This window comes from Rhamphochromis sp. 'chilingali', assembly GCF_963969265.1.
Source record: "Rhamphochromis sp. 'chilingali' genome assembly, chromosome: 7".
Taxonomy (NCBI): Eukaryota; Metazoa; Chordata; class Actinopteri; order Cichliformes; family Cichlidae; genus Rhamphochromis; species Rhamphochromis sp. 'chilingali'.
Window position 1 is genome coordinate 13,403,725 of NC_137934.1, and position 6,025 is coordinate 13,409,749.

Sequence of the window (6,025 nt, forward strand, 5' to 3'; positions counted from 1 at the left end):
AACCATCAGTGTCAAAATGGAAGGAACCATTCCTGAACAGAGATGGGAGACTTCATAACCAATTAACAACTTAGATTGCTATCCTCTCATTAGGGCTGCCACAAACGATTATTTTGAGTCGACTAGTCACTGATTATTTTTGCGATTAGTTGACTAATCAGATCATGCATCCATTGGACGTAAAATGTAGAGCTTATTGCACGAGCATGCATCTGCTCTTATATAACTATCATTAGCTTACAGCTTGAAGTGTTTAAGGTATGTGCTAACTAAAAATAAAGACAAGATGATAGTTAATTAAACTTTTAATGAAATTTGCAGATTGTCTCAGTAAAGTTTAATAAACTCAGCCGTCTGCCCCTTGCTGTCTAAAATATAACAGGACACTGACATAAATTCTCGACAATCTCACACTTTCGTTTAATCAGTTTTCTGTTTGACGTTTATTCAGCTGTGTGAAAACTATAACTTTAATCAGCCAAACCGATTTACTCAGGAACAAATAAAACACTGAAAAAAGTCAAACACTAACATTTTTAAGTTATCTAAGTGGCTTATATATCATGTTTGACATGAATAGTGAAAGACCACGGGGCCTAAAAACGATGTGCAAGGAGTCCGGTGTTCTCGTCGGCTCTAGTGACCCTTGACTTCCCGGCCAGCTATCGAGCTGGTGGGTAACAGACATCTCCGAAAAATGCAGAGAAGTTTTGCAAATATGTAGCGTCTTGATAAATCAAGCAGATATTTGAAGTTCACACATCTACATTCTCACCTGAAAATATGTTAAAAGTTTATTTTGTGACCCAGAAAGAGTAATAAGAGTAATATTAAAACTAAGCAGCTGCCACCATTGTTGGAAACTGGAATTGGCTGAGCCGTGCTTTGAATCCTGAGATATGTTGGGCCACGAAGCATACACCCGACCCATCCTTCAAATCTAGGAAAAAGGAGGACGCATTTGTTGGCTACATTTGGAGGAGTCTTCGAATTTGAACAGCCTTTGCCGTGTCGCTATAATGTAATTGGCCTACAAATGCAGAGGATGTGGCCCCTGAATTTGGACACAGCTATGATACTGGAGACAGCTTCTTCTTCGTTGGCGTTTAACGGCAGCTGGCATCCTTGTAGATGCATTGCTGCCATCTTCTGTTTCAGCCCGCTATTACACTCTTAAATCCTACTACTTATTCCTGAGTCTTTCAGGATCTTACAAAGCTTCAAACGACGCATCAACTATTAAATTAGTCATCAACGATTTTGATAGTCAACTAACTGTGTCAGCCCTACCTCTCATCCCCTTACACCTAAATCCCAGTAACTGATGACTGAATTTGTGACGTCACCAACAGATTATGTCTGACTTTCACTACCAGGTAAATTATTTTCAAATTAGTACTCTGGATACAATATGACCAGGGGTGCCTCCAGAATGTTTTTCATCGACTTAACGAAAAATGCTTCAGGTGCTTTGGTGCTATGGGTTTTGTCATTCTGCGACAGTTTAGGGCTAAGGAAAGAAGATACTCTAATGGTTAAATCCATAAACAAATTTAGAGTCAATATTATGTCTAAACAAAATAAACTGCAAGCATTCATTCTTTCTCTACATGCCCTTCCCCTGATTTCTAAGAGCATGTCCACTGGTTTTGTGCTGACCACCATGATGGTGAATCAACCGATTCCATCTGTAAATAATGAGAGCATGCAGTGGCTCGTCAAGGAGAAAAATACAGACAAGAAGACACCTAGTTTTCATATCCACAAATGCCAAACTACAAATAAGTCACCAGCAATAACTGAAGAAAAAAAAAATCTTTAATTAAAAAAAAATTAACAAGCTCTAAAAAAATAGAAAACAAGCAGAACGGAGCTGTATAGAACATTGCTGCTCCAAAATAATTTATGCTTAAATGACAAAGCACACTAGTATTCATTAAGAGTGGAAGAACGATGGAAGTGAGTTAATATTGTTATGGAGTGCAAGTCAGTGGGGGTTGAGGAGACTGGGGTCAGTGAATGGGTCAACAAAGTGTTAGACTTTAACACAGCGGACAACTTGTTGTCCAAAATGTTAAATACTAACTAATATGTGTAAACATGTCATGACAAGGAGGGAGTTTATCAAAGCAATGTCAATATTGGAATATTTCAGCTGTTGCATTATTACACCTTAATTTTCTAACAACTAAGGGATCCTTGGTTTGGTCCCGAGAGAAGAGTCAAATCCCTCTGGGGTTGTGGGGTTGTGTGTCAGGAAGGACACCTGGGCCCTGTTTCAGGAAGCCGGTTTAGTGGAAAAACTGAGTAAGTATACCCTGAGTTAACGAAAACTCTGGGTTTTCGGTTTCACAAAGCGAGTTCAGCTGAAGCCTGAGTGAGTCACTATGACGACACACTCCGTGAAGCTAACCTGCCCCCTAGCAGGTTTACTACAACTAACCCTGACTGTCTCCGCCCCTTTGTCGGAAACCTGACAGTAGGAAGTGTCGGACATGGCGTGCCCCGTCCTTGAAGAGCCAGTAGATCGTGAAGCCCAAATTCTCCGCAGAGCTCTCCGCCGGGAGAGAGTGATCAGAGCGCGTTTGGACATTTTATCATTTCCTGATGATTTTCTGTGTGAACGTTACCGTTCTTCAGCACAATCTATAAGTTATTTGGATAACATCCTCAGGCCATATATTACGCATGTGACACATCGTGGACATCCTCTCAGTTCTGTACATATTATTTGTATTGCACTTCGGTTTTTTGCAAACGGGAGCTTTCTGTATAATATTGGTGACGCTGAGCACGTTTCCAAGGCTACCGTCTGTCGGGCAGTCAGGAATGTTACAGTTGCACTGAAACGTCTCCTGTACCCGTTTGTGGTGTTCCCCGGTCATAGACCCACAAGATTCATCAAAGAGGGATGCCACAAAATTGCAGGTATCAGGATGACCAAAACTTAATTTATGATGTGGTGATACTTGAACTACTACTTAAATTTTACATTTATTTTCACGGTTCCCAGGCGTGATTGGCTGTACAGATGGCACTCACATTCCAATCATTGCTCCTTCAGTAAATGAAGGAGACTATGTGAACAGGAAGTCTTTCCACAGCATTAATGTGCAGGTACATAGTTCCCTGTAGCATTTCAAACTAACAAATTATTTCATTATAGTAATGGATGCTAATTTGTGTTCTCTGCACTGTGAAGATCACATGTGATGCTGCCAACATTATCACAAATGTGGAAGCCAAGTGGCCAGGCTCTGTCCATGACTCACAAATATTCCGTGAATGTACACTGAGCACAAAATTTGGACATGGTGAGTTGAGAATACTTTAAAATATATAAAGACCAATTGCTTCAGGGACATTTGAACTGAAGTGTATCCTTCTGTCTTAGGAGAGTTCACTGGCTACTTGCTTGGTGATAGGGGGTATCCATGTTTACCCTATTTGCTTACCCCTTACCCTGACCCTGAACCGGGCCCACAGCAGCGATATAATCTGGCTAATTGCAGGACAAGAGCCAGAATCGAAATGACTATTGGAATGCTTAAGGCCCGGTTCCAGTGCCTGCAAAGACTCAGGGTCACCCCAGAAAGGGCATGTGACATTATTGTGGCATGTGTGATTCTTCACAACATTGCCACAATTAGAGGAGAACACTGTCCTTCTGAACCAAACATCAGCAGTGATCCAAACCATGAACATCCTGACCCTCCCACGGACATACAAGATGGAAGCGCAGTCAGAGACACCATATGTCACAATCATTTCCTTTGACCCATCACCTCAACATGTTGAAAGAAGAATAAACAGATTTTTTGTTCAACTGGCTTTATTGGTCGCCTGTGTTTCCTGTACACAAAGTATTAAAAGATGTAAACCTCATAAAGTGTCTCTGTTGCTTCCTCCTCTGTAACAGCTGTCAATGTTTCTTCATTATTTTCCTGTAGTAAAGAAATAGACAACATTGCTGTTCTACTGTAAACTCATATAATCTGTGGAGTATTACTCACAACTGCATGTTGGTCTGGCTCAACAGGAGGCTGCACCAGATGCAGTACACCACCACCATCAACTGATAGAATATGAGGTTTATACAGGTCACTTATAACTTACAAGGGACCAAATGGCAATTAACAAACATACCAATCACCTTACACTTCATTGTCATTATGCTCTCAAAGACAACCAAGACTGAGGGAAGGCAAAATCAGTAGGAAAATAACTTCACTACAAAATAATCCATTATGGTAAAGAGTTTATCAAATGAATGAGTAGCACTGCAAAGGTGACTGTGAAGAAAGGATGTATGCACATCATGTATTATTTTGAATTTACCCCCTATGTAGGCACTTGTGTCTTGCGGGGTTATTGACTCAGAGGATGTCCCCGCAGAGATGCCTTCAGCCACAGGGCGCCCACTGTTTTGGCTGAGGGCCAACTGCTCAGCCTCTGTGAGTGGTGGAGGACCCCCACCTGTTTTTCGGGCCTCCGCTTTTTTTCTGTTGGCTATAACGGGTCACATTTGAGCATACAGAGTAAGCAAATATGTACTTGTAATGTGCTCAGATAATTTCAATAAGTGCTTACAGAAAGAAAATTAATGTAGCCTCTAACTGAAATTGATTTACATGGGACAAACAGACCAAGCACTATGGCTCATAATACAATTACACCTTACCTGTTTGGACTATATTTTTATATTTCATTTTTACTTGCTGCCAGGCACGTTTGGGGCCTGTTGGGTTGCACCTGCGCTCACATCACATCACAAAATCAAATGTATAAAATAACAAATAAAATAACATATGATAAAATAACGTGTTAAATGGGTGGAAATCCCTAGATCAATGTTTATATTAACACTCACGCATTGACTCTGTCGGCTATGTTTTGCCATGCATGCTCCCTTTCTTTTGCAGCTGTGGCTGTGTTACTTTTTTCCGCGGAATTTGCATGTTATCGGCATATGCTGCCATCAGAATTTCGGCCTCAAGCGCTGTGAAATACATTGACCGCGCCTTCTTTCCCTCCGTCTCCATGGTGACTCGCTTAATCTGTGCTCCGCTTATCAGGGCTTTATGTATCCTCGTCCGCGCGCTTCACTTGGGGTTGACGCAACTCCGCGTTGATTGAACTAATTGTTATCAGCCTTTCTGAAACCGAATATTCCGAGTTGGACAGTTCGGGGTTACTCAACCCTGCGTATCATTTTTCACTCTGAGTTTTCTAAACCGGCTTCCTGAAACAGGGCCCTGGTGTAAAAATCTGCCAAGTCAAATATGTGGAGTGACCTCCTGTGGCGACTTCTTGTGAATAAGGGAACAGCTGAAAATAGCTTGAAGACTATAATGCATGCGGGATGGCTTAAGTACACTGTGTTAAACAAAAATAGTGTGACATAGCTTTAACCTATTTCTAGGTCCAACCCTTCATTACATTTTTTTAAATCTGCCTTGGCTTTCATCACTGTTTCTGTCTCTATCTCTCCCAGAAACCTATTAAACTCATTCTAGCAAGCCAAATCCATGTGAAGATGGTGAAGTTGGGTGTAGTGCACTGACTGGAAAATCAGAAGGCCTTGGTGCAGCACTGAGGCCCTGCAAAGGACCTCAAAATGTTCACAGTAACCATAGGGTGCATAGGAGAAAATGTCTTTCCCATATGAGGCGAGATGTTACTTCATTTTATTTATTTATTTATTGCTCATTTATTTCACTCCCTCATCTTGTTTTTTTCCATTACAACAGTTGACGGCTCAAGCTTAAGAAATACAACGGGGAGGGTTTTATTGACAAATTTAACTGTAACTCAGTTGTCTGAGCTCTGTTACAATCACGATAAAGGTTGGGGTGCCTTTCTGTATTCTCATTGGTGTTTGAGTTCATTTTTAGGTTATACAGTCATGTTGTACAAATTGGTATGCAACATACATCCATAACCCCAACTTTAACCTTTTTAAAACAAATTCCTAATTGCTTCCTTGATATTACTTAAAGACATAGAGCTTTATAAGTGGACCCTA

General features: G+C 40.9%; 1 long non-coding RNA gene across 1 annotated transcript; it reads left to right on the forward strand.

Moving 5' to 3' along the window:
* The first annotated feature begins 2,661 nt into the window (after positions 1–2,661).
* On the forward strand, positions 2,662–5,184 carry LOC308399763. Its single transcript, XR_013972252.1, has 3 exons — positions 2,662–3,117; positions 3,203–3,314; positions 3,395–5,184. It is a non-coding gene; the product is annotated as an uncharacterized lncRNA (long non-coding RNA).
* Positions 5,185–6,025: the final 841 nt, after the last annotated feature.